This window comes from Cygnus olor, chromosome 16 (assembly GCF_009769625.2).
Source record: "Cygnus olor isolate bCygOlo1 chromosome 16, bCygOlo1.pri.v2, whole genome shotgun sequence".
NCBI classification, from domain to species: domain Eukaryota; kingdom Metazoa; phylum Chordata; class Aves; order Anseriformes; family Anatidae; genus Cygnus; species Cygnus olor.
In genome coordinates, this window is record NC_049184.1 from 13,492,750 (window position 1) to 13,508,987 (window position 16,238).

At 47.5% G+C, this 16,238-nt stretch overlaps 1 long non-coding RNA gene across 1 annotated transcript in view; it reads right to left on the minus strand.

The window, feature by feature from the left end:
• Positions 1-16,238, minus strand: part of LOC121079113 — a 136,506-nt gene that overhangs the window by 41,527 nt on the left and 78,741 nt on the right. Inside the window, exon 3 of the long non-coding RNA XR_005824882.1 lies at positions 1,857-1,928. This is a non-coding gene — a long non-coding RNA (uncharacterized LOC121079113). The remainder of the gene's footprint in view (positions 1-1,856; positions 1,929-16,238) is intronic.

Sequence of the window (16,238 nt, forward strand, 5' to 3'; positions counted from 1 at the left end):
CTCCCATCTCCAGGATTTCCCTTGAAGTATCTGACTGAAGTAATGTAAAGTGCATTTCAATTGGCAGTGAATGCAGGTTAAATGGTAACAGCACAACAGATCCAGTGTTTGTTCCCTGAGCTTTTTCTTTTACCAGTCTCTCCTTTTAAAGAGTCGGTTACTTACTGTAACGCTGCATTCAGGCACCTTCAGTCTATTAAGCCTCTTTCCTGACCCTCTGTACAACAGCTTGAGGATGCTGTGAGCTGTATCAGTACTGCTTTAGTACACAAAAAAGTGAGTAAATGCACTGCTGAGTGCTCAGGCTGAGCAGCAAGCAGTGGGTAAACTCCCTTCAGAAATCTGTGCACTTGCATTTATCCCTGGCTACAGCACCGAGCTGACCGGAGACCAAGCCAATCGCTTTGGATTACTTCAGATTTGTGTCACCTCCCGTACCTGTTATGGAGCACCAACTGCTTAACCCTTAAACAGAGTCCTTTTCCAATCCATTGGATTGGCTGCAAAATGTACAAAATAGCCAAGTCTGCAGTGAACAATGAAATATCCCCACCTGCCCATGCCAGACACTCGGCCTGAGATGGCTAAGCCATCGCTCTCTGAAAAGTAACCAAAAAATGCAGAGCAGGGGAAGATCTTAACCTCAGTAACTTGTCCCACAGGTATCTCACCCTGTCCTGAACGGGGCCTTGCTGGTCACAAAGAGGAATGACCCCCTACAAAAGCAGGGACAGAAGAATCCTGGTTATTATTACCTGGGATAAGTTTGTGCTGGAGGAAGAACTGAGCTGGGCTACGGACAGGCTAATACACAACCCAGATGAGGATCAGCTGAAGTTGGACACGGATTCAGATTCACTCATCTGGCTCTGGACAGAATTAACCTCCCAGGAAACAGCAATGCGCCTTTCCCAGGTGTGTACTACATGCTCTAGGCTACATCCCCCTCCACTTTTGTACCATAAAATCATGCCAAGTGACCTCTGAAGGTAAAGAGAAGGGATCACACCCCATCACCACGGTGTAGCACAGGCAGGCTACAGCTTCCCCCCCACAAGCAGTATTTGTGTCTGTGTGGATGTTTATGAGAGAGATTTTAGTTTAGTTTAATTGCTGCAGTTAGCTTTCCTGTTGCTTCATACATACAAGCTCAAGTGGATTTTCTTCCCTTTCTTCTTAAAGCTGTGAGCAATTTATTTCAGAATCATCTTTTTTTGGAGTGGAAGGAGTGAGAAAAAGGAACCCTCTGCTAGGGACTTGCTGGAGCGAAAACCTTACGTGTGAGCATCTTCCAGCTCTGGATGTTGGGAGCTTCTTACGGCTTCCTCCTGGCTTCTCCAAACCTCCACCCGTGATGGATGTTTAACACGCCGTGATGCATACTGCTCCGTGATGACTTCGGTGAGGCCATTACATGAGTTACGCCGGTGACAGATTGATACTTAAGCCGGTATATGTTTGCATAATATCTGCCTGCGTTCTCATGTGGCCCCCCGTTCCCGTAGTGTTGGCACACACGCAGCACACGGACAGCACCGAGAGCCACCCGATGGGGGGTTCAGGCCTCTTTCCCATCACACATCGCCGTGGCACCCAGAACTGAATCGCCGAGGGTGTTTCAATAGGCGTACGTTAATTTATAGAGTAAATCATTATGAAATGGAGGAAATAAGTGACTATCATCGGCGCTGATTTGATCTAACGGAGCCTCACACTAAATTGCTAATATTCTCTCTCTCCCGGCTCTTTTCTTTCAAATGACAGAAACAAATAAAAATATAAGCCTTTGTTCAACCAGCGCTCGGGATATCTCTGCCAGGTGCACGGCTTGCTGATCACGTACAGATTCACCTTACCTCCTCCCTGCTGCTTCTCAGGCTGGGGCGAACAGCATCCATCCCCTTCGGCTTCAGCAGGGACTCGGTAACCTGAAAATTGAAAGAAGACACATTTATCGCTGTCTCCTGACCTGTCCTTTCGCTTTCTTATCTGGAAGTTGGCGGTTTTGGTTCACTCGAGTGGCAGTCGGCTGTCCATTTCCTGATGGCAGCAGACTCCCATCTGGCTGATGCAGATGCCACTGTTTTGACTTTATCCAGGTGGTCACCCAGCAAACCCTGTTGTGCCTAATTATTTAAGAGGGTTGTGAAACACTAGGTGATTTTATATACCATATGTGCTAGGAGACATAAGCATGAAGACGCTGCGACTTAATGATGTGGCAACTTCAGCTCGGATTCTTCCATGTTTTATGGCTTAAGCCTGACCTTTCGCTTTACTGCAATGCACTTTGTAGTGTTTAGCATGAAAGGAAAGCAAACCGTATCGGAGATGGGGAGGTTATCGGCAGCGGTTACAGAGCCATCCTCCCACGTCTATTGAGATAAAGCACTTGACTCAATTTTAGAATATCCATCCTGGTGGGGAGAGGGGGGGAGAGCCAGTCCTTTAAGTGGGATTTCAGGATTTGGAGTTCAGAGACTTTGTTCATGGTGTAAGAGCAAATCACAGACCTCCTTCTTCAGAGCAAAATAACGGCAAACCGGCTCGCCCACTCTAATTATTAATTTATTTATTTTGAACGTGCATAGTTCGTTGCTTTGACTTCTCAGACAATGGGAAGGTACAAGGAGGGAAGGATAATAAATTGCATTCCCTCCTTCTTGCCATCACAGGAAACCTTGAGGGACTGTTCAGCAAGCTAGAGCTCTTATCTGCCTTTGGGCGATCTCATTATCAAACCTTCATTTTGCTCCCCAGCAGGAGAGATGGCCTGCAATGTATGATAACCTCTACTTATGAAACTCACACTCCAGAAATCTCTGATAATAGGCCAGCTAAAATGGAAAACCGAAGAGCGGGCAGTAGGTTTCCAGTCGCCAATAAAGACTATGCACACAGACACACAGGCAGGCACTAAGACACCCTAATATTTATTTATATTTCTGTGCACCAGTCCCACTGCTGGCACCTCCCAGGACTAAACCCACCAACCTAACACAACCAGCATTTTCCGGCATGCTTTGAATAATGTTTTCAAGGAAGTCCGTGCGATACAGATCCTGTGTCCCATCTACAGAGAGGTCAGTGAAATCAGTGGGAATTATAACCTGCCTAACCTGCTCAGGTGTTTTATAAATCCCATTAAACACTTATTTAAGGCCTGTTGAAAAATGAGCTCTAGAATCATAAGTAGTTCCTGGGGCTACAGAGAAAAAGAGGAAAGGAGGAATAAAGAGAAATGGGTTCCTAAAACACTTGGGCGCTTTGCTTGTATTTATTTTCAATTGCTTTCCCATTGCTGGAGAGCCAGGAGATGTAGAAGGGGGGTGGCCAGGGGGGTTGGGGGTTCAAGCCCCCAATTCACATCCATTCTGCCTGCCTTATGCTGTGTTCCTGCAAACCATCGGGCTCTGGAGCATGGAAAAGGAGCCAGGATGTCAGCTCCTAGTGTTGGTTCCTGCTGTGAAGCCATCCAGATGTACAGCTGGCACAACCACAGCCCGCAATATCAGGGTTTCTCCAGCAACTGGCCACCCCGCTTTGGGAAAGTTAAGTGCTGGGTCACGTAGCAGTGGTGAGGGAGCCCTTGTGAGCACAGAGAGGTCTCCAGAAGGACTCCCCCGGATGCACAGCCTCACAAAGCCGTGCATTCCCCCTGGCAGGGCTGCTTTGCCCCCCTTTCCCAGCCCCAGAAGCCCCCAGCAGAAGCTGCTGTGCCCTGGACAAGCTGCACGGCTCTCCCGCGAGCAGCTCCACCGCCTGCATCCCCATCACGCAGCTTCTTCATCACAGTCCGAAGACCGTGGCAACCCAGGTTATGAACTTAATTCTTATCTCCTTTTGCTGCACTGCTGGGAGACTTTCTGGATCAGAAAGAAAATAGTTGGGAGGTCACCGAAACACCTGGAAGCATCAAAACCCTCTCCTTCTCTTTTTGTTTCCATTTTCCTATCAGTAAAAGGGTTACCAGTGGTCAGTTGCTCCCCCTCTCTAGCGTGGGCGAGGCAGAAACATTATTTGCACTTGTAAAATCTCCCTAGGCATAGCATGCTGCTGAAAATATGATAACACTTTTAATTATATTTTAATATATTGTGTGGATTATATTTTTAATACCTTAAAAAATAATCAGCCTGAAAAATCCCAGCTACTTGAGGAAATAAATGCAGAGGACAAAAATATTAAGATATGGAAAGATTTTTCTTATTAAAGGCTAAATAGGTTTTGTTTTTAAATTCCCATTAAAGAGAAACATGTATTATAAAATAATCATAAAAAACCGTAGGGAGGCACCTAGTTACGTGAGAGGCCCTTGCTGGGACAGATTGTCCTTGCTCCTATTGGGATGAAAAAAGAGTAAAAGCTGCAGAGCCCCCCGGTATTCTGCACTGGGTCTTTGAAATGGGGACGTGCTCAGCCAGGGGGTTCCCCCAAAAAGCAGAGGAAAGCAGGAGCTCTCCTCGCAGGGGGGTCCCACCATGGGGATATCAGCACGGTGGGAACTGATGCACGCTCGCGTCCCCCTTCTCCTTGCCCAGGCTGGAGCATGCAGTTGAGCTCGCTGGGACCGTTCACACGAGCAAGGTGAGCAGGAGGAGGTCTCACGCACTCCTTTGGCACCAGCAAGGTTCCTGTGTTGGTGCAGATTAGCGGTTTTCAGTCGCAGTGGCTATTAATCCAGTACTTTTCAGAAACACCATGTCCCCTCTTAATAACACATAGGATGAAGGCTGAGTTTCCTGCAATGGGAAAAGAATGACTCGCTGGCTGCTAAAACGGCCAGGGCTGAAGTCAGGTCTGTCTGGGCAGACCCTGCCAGAGCCCACCTGAGAACAGGGATATCACTGATAAAGTAAAGCCTACCTCAACTGAACATGCAGAAGCCTTTTCTTTAGAAATGGGAGAGGAATTCAAAACGATCTCCCTTTAACAGAGGCATGTGAGCTCTCCAGAAGTGTTATTTTGCGAGCAACAAAAATCTGAGCCCTCCAGACACCCTCGCCATGCAGCAGAGCTCCTCTGCTCCCAGCTCCTCCACCTCGCCGTTCCCGCAAGCGCTCGGGTGGGTTGCGGCGAGCTGGACGGGGCCGTGGCTCGCCCTCGTTTTCCTCTCCCGTGCTAAGGGCAGGTAATTATCTCTGCATTCCTGGAGGAACGTTACGATAAATATGGCTGTCGTTTTTCATTACCGCATGGTGAACAAAGGGAACAAAGAGAACAAAAGGAAGTGTGGTTTTCCTAACCTGGGCTTGTATGTACTTCTCTATGTGTAAGGCAGGAGTAGAGGGGGAGAGTTTATTGCTGTTATTTATTGATTATACACCAGGCTGGGTGAATGTCTCAAAATTTACCTTTTCTTTTTTTTTTTTTTAAACTAATTAAAAATCATTCTCTGGTGAAATCCTTACCTCCTACATGCTGTCCCACCAACATCTTCGCTGGGTTAAGATGGAAATTATTTAAAAAACTAAAAAGGAAATCGTGTCTCCCCATCTTCCACCCTAGAAAGCACAAATATTCTCTGTCCTGATTTTTTTTTTCCTTTTCTCTCTATTTGACCTCCTCCCAGTAGAAAGTATTTAGCTAGATTACTGAATTTATCTTGATGATCATTCTTTACATAACATTGGAAAATGTAACAAAGGGATTTCTGTAAATAAGAGTACTCAGAAGACGTATGTGTGTGTTAATTTCTTCCCTCCATAGTCATCTTTGGCACTTCTTTTTCAATGCAGACCAGTTAAACTAAAAAATGGTCAATACCCCTAATCTCTGAGGATATCTAATCCGAGCCACAGCCAGCTCAGAGTTCATCTCTATGCCTGTGAATTTTTTTCCATGGTTCCTAGGTGTTTTTACTGACTAACTGAACAGACACTTTGATTTGCCAAACTGTTATTAAAGAAAAAAAAATTAGAAGGTTCACAGTGTTCACACTGACTGCAAAATTATCTCCTGAGTTGCAGAAAGAACAGTTTGCACTCATCTGTCTGAAGGCTGGCAGCAAATGGAAAATTATGGTGTAAGCAAAATTTCCCCTGGCAACTGTCTATGTAGGAAACATCAGACTCCGGGAAGGGCTGCGCACCGTGTCGGTCACAGCCGCTACACACGAAGGGTCCCGGAGAGGAGCCTTGCATTTCCCTTGCTCTAATAACAGGTCTCCGAAACTTTGCTGAGATCTAGTGATGAATTCGCTTCTGTTAGAGCCCAAATCCCTTTCTCAGTCGTCCATGCTGTCTGTACAGCGCTTAGATTTCCCTCGCAAAGCCCCTCCTGCTGCTTCTCGCCTCTCCATGGCTCTGCCTGCGGTGGCACTTGGGCTGCCCCCTCCTGCACCCCGAGGCTCTGGCCCCCACGGTCTCCGCTGGTTTCCTAGCAAGGTCCAGCTCACAGAGGCCCAGGCACAGCCAACATCTGCACCAGAGATGCACGTTGAAATCCCACCATGCAGAGCAGCCCTAAACCACCGGGAGATCTCGCAGCCTCCATCTCCCCCCACAGCCCAGGCCTTTATCTGCTCTCTGGAAGTCCTTAGCTGCCAGGCTGCTGCACATTCCTCTGCTGTTTCAGGTCCATTTACTGCAAAACAATGTATATAAATAGATATATATATTGGAGCTACCGTGGCACCATAAGGGCCCAGAGATGACCCGGGAGAAGCTCAGCCACACCAGGGTGCTGCCTTCCAGCAGCGGGGCCAGTCTGCCCCTGGGGTGCAGATCCTCTCCCAGCACCGTGCACGAAGCCTGTGCAGGCACACAAGTATCACGAGGCTGATGAAACGTTCCTGATGGATGTTTCCCTGCTGTATGCAAAGGCGCAGACACGTCCAAGCTGAGTCCTGAGCAGCCTCAGCCCTGGTAGCACGCAGCTCGGTGTGGGCAGCTCCGGGGCGAGCACAGCCCGACCCTTGGGGGGCTGTAGCCAAAGCCTTGGGGTGCTGGAGCCAAGTGGGTTAACCCCTGTACGGCTTCAGTGAGAGGCAGCCCAGAAGTTGTGCAAAGCAACTGCGAGCCCGGTGCTGTCATAAATGCAGGGAGCGAATAACGGGAAATTGGCGAAAAGGATTTTGTGGAATAAGAAAAATGAGATATTTCTGATTTGTCATTCTCCCCTCTTATCCGGTCTCAACCCGCTTGCTCTAACAGGCACCTTCTTGTCGGTAGCCACAATGACATCAATTGAGTGGGAGTGCGAAGCATCAACATTACCGGTGAGAACAATTCAGTTAGGGAAGGTGGCTCCGCTGGCAATATTGGAATCAAAACATTCAAATGCAAAGACAGAGAGGCTAACAATTCAATTTGCGCTGTGAATGCTGAGCAGCGCATTAAGCAAATCAGTTCAGATGGCTGGAAGTTGTTCTTGTTTAAAGGAGATCAGAAACAAAATTTCAACTCCTCTACCACATCTGAATGCCAGAGCTGACGCACTGAAATAGGCACTGCTGTTATTTTGGTTTTACTGAATTTAACACAGCTGATGGGTCTTTTTTACTGCTGTCCTGTGGTCCAGAGGGAGCTGCTGTGGTCCTTTGCAGATCTTTTCAAACGGAAAGAATATCAGGTTTACCAGGTGGTTACACCTCGTGTAATGGGCTGGAAGGAAGACATTTTAGGGATGTAAACATTTAGCTTTTTTCCCAAGTATCCTTCTGTAACAAGATCATCCATAATGTTATACACCATGAAGCTTCCAGCAGGAATTTGACATTTCCCCCACAGTTTTAGACCCAAATTTCTGAAGGATTGTTTCCAAAGTCACAAATAGCCATGCTGAGGATTTTTGGAAGCACTTTAAGGAGGTTTGCTACCTAAGCACGGCAGGCTGTCATGCTGCCAACCATCCCAGCGGGACCTGGAGGTGTGTGCCACCCCTGGCACAGCACTGTGGGACCCTCACCCGAGCAAGAAGTCTCATAGGCCCATAACGACACTCTTTCCATGATGGATCTGATCCTGGGAGAAAGTCTAGGATGGTCCTAGGCTCTGTCCTAATCCCTGCACCATGCACTCCTAGCACTGCAGTGGGGTGCGCAATCCTGCGCGGAACTGCACGGGCTGGAGGCCTGGGTGAGAGCAAGCTCCTGCAGGAAGACCCCGATCAGACTACAAGTTGCTTTCTTGGAGCTACACGGTGCCACTTGCAGACGGTTTAAGATTCATTAACCTTCCCCCGCGCTCCCCGACCGGAGAGACAAAGCATCGGGACAGGGAACCTGCCGCAGCAGCGAGACGGACAGGGAGAATGCCTTACCCACCCCACCTTCCCGTGCTGTAACACACTGCGGATAATCACACCCGAAGCTGGGTCAGACAGGGACAAAATGAACTGGAGCTGGAACCAGACCTCACGCATTTCTTGCGTGTACCTACACACGGCACCGCGACCCGTCCCCGCCTGCCCCTTGTCCCCACATCAGCCGCCCTAGCTAAGAGCCCGGTGTCACCACGCTGTATGAGCCTGTTACTGGGACATCAGCAGCGATGTGCACGTTGTTTGCTGCTGTGTGTGCAAGCCTGCATGTGCAAGAGGTGATGCCAGCAGTTACACCCAGTTATCTGAGTCCTACAGCAGTCCCATCCGTGCCTGGCAACTCAAGAAGCATTTTCCCCTCATCTCTTCTTTTCCAAGACCCACGAAGTTAGTGTCCACAACCAAACATCTCTGCAGTGTTGCAGTTCAGCTGTTGTCATGAAAAACATTCTTCAGAAAATGAACGTTATAATGAATTCTGTATTTGTCCTTATTCCTTTCACAAACAATCTTTTGAAAACTACTTTTCTTTGGTCAGAAAGTTACTGGGGATTACACGGGTCTAGCCTGCTTTTCTGGACCTGAATAAATAGTGACTACTTTGACACATATTACTTAGTTTACCCAGGTAGGGTATTACTTTCTTATCTAACTACATTAATTGATTCTACATCACTTAATAGCTCAATAGCTTATCAGGTTACTTCACTCACTAGACAAGCTAAATGTCTGGAGGCAATTAGAGTGTCATTCTCCGTAATAACAAGTTTCTTTGAGAAGTTGCTGATGAGGTTCTTTATTACACAGATTATAAAGCGTATCTTCATACTGTTATAAATACAGGTACGGATGGAAATTACCTACCAGGAGTCCCACTTCCCTAGCAACCAGGCAGATTTTAGGCTCATTTTCGGAGCGTTTGTTTTCGCCCCTTCCTCCCCCACCTCCCCAGCTCTCCCTCCTCCCTTCCCCGTGATCTGCGTCTCGTTTTCTGTCACTCCGAGGAGATCTGCGGCCACCGAGGATCTGTCACGCCATCCCTCGCCGCTTGCCGCTCTCGATGTTCAGTTCATTTCGAGGATGTTACCTCCGGGGCACGAGGGCTCGGCACCACGGGTTAATTACGGCTGCTCATCTCCTTGGCTGCCCCTTACACGAGTGCAGGGCTGGAGAGGAGCTCGTCCCCTTCGCGTCCCCACTACGGGAGGCTGCAGGCAAATTCCCAGCCTCGCCCCATCAGAAGACCTGGCTGACCCGTGCTCTGGCTGACCCCCTGATGCCCACTTTAGTGCAATTCCCAAACACATCCACATTCTGCAGGACCTAAATCGGTATTTTCTTATCCCAAATCAGTCCACTTTTGGGCAGAGAGAGAGAGTTTTTTTGAGGAGAGAGAGTGGCTGAAGGGTAGCGGCTGCGGAATCCTGCTCTCAAGTGGTCCCCAAGTCCTGTTGTCAATTCTTTGCTTGGGTGCTCAGTATAATAATAATAATAATAATAATAATAATAATAATAATAAACTATTCAAAATAGTAAATTTTATTTTGGCCATAAGCACAGACAATGCTGCTCCAGCCTCCCCAACCCAGACCAAAACACTGTTGGTTGGGAATGGGGCAGAGGCAGAATTTTAAATGGCAAACCCAAATCCTTTATCTGTTTTTTTTTTCTTTTTTTTTTTTTCTTTTACCTATTCTAAATCTTGCTGCTTTTCTCAGCCACCTCCTGTGACCAGATAGGTGACTGCAGCTGCCACTAACTGTGCTTTTCTGCTGTGGGATTAAGGGAGGGTGTTTAGGTATTGCTGGTGGTCTAGGGTTAAAAGAGCAGAAACCTTTACTTCCTCCACAGAGGGAAAAGTCCTGAACTCATCTGGGTTCCTGAAAAAATGCCCAAGGGAGCAGTGGCTTTTCCAACCCACACAGAGGCTTTGCACATGAGGAAAACAGGAGCCCTTGGCTCCTGGGATGGGGCAGAAGGGCCAGGCAATGCTAGGTCCTATCCTGAGTGCTCCACTACTCCATAACCTGAGCATCTCCATCCTTAAGCACATCACAAATCCCACAGCTCCCTTCAAAGATCATAACCTCCAGGCTGGTGGTTTGGGAGCTGAATGCCTGGGGAAATGCACTGGTGAGTTTTGCTTCCCTGCTTTTCACCTGTTTTTTTACACAACCACCCACTGTCATAGACAACAGCAACATTGCACAGCATCATTCAGAGGCCTTGTCCTGATTTATCAGCTCCTTTGCCCAGCAGCTCCTGTGCAGGACAGGCCCGAGTGTCCAGGAGGCCCCAGGGCTGTGAACCCACAGCGAGGCACGTGCAAGGCACAAAAGCAGCCTCAAAACTGCACAGCCGCGTTTCTGTGCAATCACAGCAATCATACGTGGGCTCAGCCCAGCACATTTGCTCGATGTGCTGCCTATCTCTGGCATTTAATGCGCTCGGTAATTTGGGGAGGACAAACAAACAAAACCCTGGCGGTTCGCCTTAAGTCGTGTGCGAGACCCACAGCTAGTTGATATTCACCAGCAAGAGATGTCTGCTACCTCAGAACAATTAGTCTAAAATATTTATCAGAAGTAAGTGTTGGTTTTTTTTGTCCAAGTTTTTGAAGTTAGGAGGCCTCAGATGGGATTAATGGAAATTTTAATTAAGATATGGAAATAAGCTGCTTTCTCCCTGTCTCTCTGAGACTGCAGGGAGTTAACATTATCCTCAACAGCGTGTCTCAACCTGCTGGGGGAACCATTTGCAAGACGACTTTGTTTTTAAGTTCACCTTAGACAGGAGGTTTAGCCACGAGTGTGACGTGAGCCCCAAGTCCCTGCCTGTAAATCGCTGCTGTGCCCCTGGTACCAGGCACAACCCGCTACGCTCTGCCCCGGGGCACACAGAAGCACCCAGGAAAGGCTTTCCTGAAGGAGGGAAAGGGATTTCAATCCTTTTGTGCTTCCGACTCGCATCCTGGCCGTCCAGCTGATTAGCTCCGGTCACGAGGAGGAGATAACCAGGAGCTGGAAGGAGAGGGATGGCCATGGGATGACAGGAGGAGCATCCCCAGAGCAGCACACAAGCTGCTCCGGAGCTTCTCCAGGCTTGTGCTTGTTTGGGTAGGACCCAGGTAAGGCTGATGCGAAAGCAGAAATGAAGTGCTATTTTCAGTCTGAAACAACAATAGTTCAGTGAGCTTCCTGCTCCCAAAACGCCGCTGTTGCCTTAGGGAGAACACTTTTTAGGGACAGTCACCCTCTTTGCCCCGCAGCACTGCAAATGCTGTGAAATGCACACTGCAAGCAAAGCCCCCGTTTGCAAGTTGGGCACAGGGAAACAAGATCATCATCCTCTGATGGCCACTGGAGAATCTTAAAAGCCATTTTATGCCATTACACATGAAGTCCTCCTGCCCTGGGAAGGGGTCTGAAGGGGGTGAGAGAACTTGAGGGGGACAAACGCTGCCCAACGACCATCTTGTGCCTGCAGATTTTTAGTGCTTCTTCATACACAGAGACCTTTGGAGCTCTGGGAAAACTTACAACAACCCTGGCCTCTTGTTCTTAAAGATTTCCTGGGAAGTAAGGAACCAGAGTATTCTGAAGAGCTGGACTTCTGCACAGAAACAGATATTGGGACGTAAGTCACAAAGAGAGGGTGCCTTATAGTACCCAGAAAACTTGTGCAGGAACAGCCTGGCAGCTGTTTTTCTGCTTTCCATTCCTCCTTTTTCCCTTTAGTCTGTATAGATATGTCTCGCTTTTTTCCAGTCTAAAGATGAGCGAAAATAAAACAGATAGGCAAATATGTTTCAAAGAGAACTATGCTTTTGGATGCTTGGCCTCAGCAAATGATGGTCTGGCTTGCAGATGCACTAAACACCTGAATTTCTCGCTGAGCTCAACCAGAGCAGAAGTTAAGAGATGGACATTTTAATTCTGATTTCCAAAGGCAGCGAAAAGTATCCAATAAAGGCATTCAGAATTATTCATGCCATTCTGTACGCAGTGGGATCGCACTTCAATTCCTACAGATACATAAAAAGTCGTTTTATTTATGGGAAACAACTCTCAATCCCAAACCTGTTAAACCAATGGAAGTACTTTTGAATGCGCTGTGAGTAACTTTCTTCATGTGAGGATCACAAAATAACTTGCAAGCATTAATTAATTAAGTACTGAGACCTACACATGCGATATCTAGGCATTTCTATACCAAACCCCTCTTCCTGACAAGGAAGGACTAAAAGGCATGAAATGACTGATCCAGGGTCGCAGGCGAGTGCATGGCAATGCAAATACTGAAAATCGGTAGGTCTTTTTCTGTCCTCAAAACCAGACTCTGTCCTATAGCACCGGGAACAAAAGAAAAAGGAAAAAAAGGAAAAGGAATAGATGTATTAAGGATGCCCAGATGTTCTTGACACAGAGGGCATAGGTCAAATCTGAGATCCTATTTCAAAATCTAGAGAAAATTACCTTTGCAATGACATGTGGTGTGACCTTCAACTCCTGATAGTCTAGGAGCAGTCCATTTCTGCGCGTCTGGATCATACATTTTACATTCAGGATCTCTAAATCATCTCTTATCATTTACCTACTTCCCTCCGATAATGAACGCTATTTTGCTGCTGCATCTCTGTTCCTATGTGGGCTGCATCCTGTTACACACTTTGCAGAAGCACAAGAAAAATCTCAAGGCACAAAGATGACATTTAATGCAAGACTCGGGTAGAGCTGCTGATTACTGCTTGCTGTATGCTCCGTGCAAAGCAGGCAGGCAGGCTGCAGAAGGCTGGAAGGCATTAAGAGCAGAGATGATTTAGAGGGGATCTCAATGAAATTAAACTTTTTTTTTTTTTTCCCCCAAGTAAAGCCCAGCAGGGGATAACAAAAATTAGGGTTGGATTTACTAAAAATGAAGTGCTTCAGTGATTAAAAAAATGGTTGGCTGCAAAATCCCTAACTGCATTTGATTGTGCAACAGCACCAAGGCAAGATAGCGCAGCTTTTATAAATTGTGTTGCTAAATACAAATATTTCATATTTATCTCCCTTTGTACAATAAGGACGGAACTGTTTAATGACAATTTATTAGTGCTTATGCACAGATATAATGTATTTTCTTTTCCTTTTTTTTTTTTTTTCCATTTGGTTCTTCCAAATAGGAAAAAATGATAATTGCTATCTAAGCTCTTGACTTCCCTTGACTTAATTGCAATCTAAGTCCGCTTCTAATCTGTACAGATCACAGTAGCACGATTTGGAGTTTAATTTGAACCCCTTGTGAATACATGTGAGGAGGCTAGAGGGTTTGCATGTGCACATCTTTCCGTGCTCAGTATTTGAGCATACTTCCCCCCCCCCCAAAAAAAAAAGCCAGCAGAGAAAGGTCTCTTCCTTTCCCCTATTAGGACACATAACATCTACCTTTCTGCCAGTATTTTTCAGCTTTCTAAAGGACCACGATTTTTTTCAGAGCTCCATATTTCATGGCATAAACAAAATGAAAAGCCTTGGAGGGAGAAAACCAAAATTTTCTGGGAGCGGGGAATGCTGGAGCATTTCTGTGCCTGATCCACGGGGCGTGCCGTGCCCCTGAGTTAAGGGGAAGATCCCTTTGTGCCTCAAGGCTGATATTTGCAAAGCTGTCTGAGAGATCTGGATACCTAATTCTTATTAGAATACTAAATTGAGGTTTTTCTTACACATCTTCACCTCACACGTGCCTCAGGAGGTTCCTCAATCCATTTAGAAATACGGGAAAGGAAATCTCTGGCTCAGCTGGGGAGAATGAGCAGCACAGATGAGGTTAGAAGCAACCTACCTGGAGTGGGAGCCAACCCCTTTCTCGAGAGAGATGAGCTACTTATTCTTCTCCTCTTAGTTTGATGACTATTTTTAAAGTATCTGCCCATCATGGACCAGGCTAAAAACCCAGAGCTCTGAGCTATCTCCATGTCTGGTGGCTGTACCTAGGGAACAGCAGGATTGTGCTGGCTCCTGTAGGAACTGCCCCATCTGCACAGTCAAGGAAAAAGCTGGGAGCAGCTTCTTCCACCACGGGGGAACACGCACACTCGTCTCCTCCCTGCTCACTCACAGAACTTAAAAGCAAAGCCACACACACCAATAATAATAATAATAATAATAATAATAATAATTATATATAGGCACACATTTGCTATGGTATCTAAGATTTAGATTATTACTAAAACAAGGCTTCCGCTGTTTTAATTAGCTCCAGGGGTGGGGTCCTAACTCATTACCTTGAAAGTGTGGTGATGTTTCTGCCTTCATTTCCACCATTAAACCCTTCTCGTTATTCCACAGGTGGGCTCTGAAGAAGCCAACCCAAGCCCACTGCTGCTGGCTCAGCCTGGATCTCACTCTGGGACTGTGCCTGGACTCCATCCTCAGCACTGGCTGCCCAAGCCAGGCTTGGGGCCGAGCTCTGCACCAGGCTGGGGGCAGAGGCTGCCTGCGTTGGGCTTACCCCTCCCTCGTCCCCCTGCACCCTGCGGCGGCTGGTTCTGCCGCACCCGCGCGCACCAAGAAGCGGTGTGGGGTTCACCAGCACCAATCCTGCTCCAGCAGTGCTCCGGCGCCTGGCCTGAGCTGAACCCTTGCCCTGCCAGCTGATCCCTGAGATCCTGCTCTGTGTACATCTGCGGTGTTCAAGGTCACAGCGAGCTCAGCATTAGCCCCACCTGACGTGATGCATTGTCCGGGCTTCCTCCGAGCGTGCTCGTACGTGCCTGCAGCCCCAGTGCCCGACGATTAACAACGAGCCCAAAGGGACAAGCAATGAAACACGTCCCTGAGAGGCTGAACGCGAAGGAACGCATCCCTTTACGGTGCCTTAAGTAACTTTGAGGACTGCGATGGCTCCATTAGCTGTACCCGAGGTGCCACTTCGCATTTCATGCTACAGCGAGGTTCTCGTTTGACCAGCAGCGATTCGCACAACTTGGGGAAGTTTCTTTCTCGGTGCCAGCACATTAAAGAAAAAGGCTACGCAGCGCTGCAGGCGAGATCCAATATTTTGTTGTCATGTACGATTGCCTATTGACTGTGAAAAAGCAAACAACACAGCCTGAGCTGTGCAAGCTTTCAGACACCTGAACCCAAGGCATCTTGCCGTTTCAAAGGAAACCCTTTGGGAAGCATTTGGGGTTGGTCCTGTTTCGCCTGACCCCACAAAACGTGCCAGGCTCTCCCGGTTCAGAGGAGGGTGTCTGTCTTTAAGTCCGTTAGCAAATGCTGCCAGCTCCGGCAGTCCCAGCTCAGTCCCCAGGCTGTCAGCTGCCGGTCCAATTTTAGTTCTGTGTACTGTCTAGATAATGAATTTATCGACGAAATGTGGTTGTAGGTGTAAGAAAAACTTGGAGGATTCGACACAGCTTCTTGAACCTCTACTCATGAAGACTAATGTGTGTCTTGATGAATTAGTAAATTCTGTCCCTGAAGGTCTGTGTAGGGGAAAAAAACTGGAACAAAAATGATGATACTTAGAACATTGGCTTTTGTTTTGGTTTGTTTTTGCTTTTTCCTTTAGTCCTGCTGCAATCAGCGTAGAAAAAAGTCCGGAAAAAAACAACATATGTATGTAATTGTTACTATGACTGTGCCAAGGAGACCCAGGCCTGGAGCACCCCTCTGCTCCACAAATACTTTTCTCAGCTTAAAAAGTCAAAACCTACTCATGGAAGAGTTTTGTCCTAAACATTAGCACGAACAGATACAACACAACCCCAACACCACCGCCGACGTTGTGCCAAGAGACCGGAGGTGACAGGGACGGGCAGCAGGGGGGACCTGGGCAGAGAGGCGACCCCTCCATAGGAACCTTTGACCAAGCTTTGCATTTCTCACTTCAGTGAACACCGGGAAAAAAGCAGGCTGAGATGAGTTAGCCATTACATTTTGGAGGCCAAACAGAGGCCTCCAAAAGCTGCGAGTCAGTTCAGAAGAGATGGG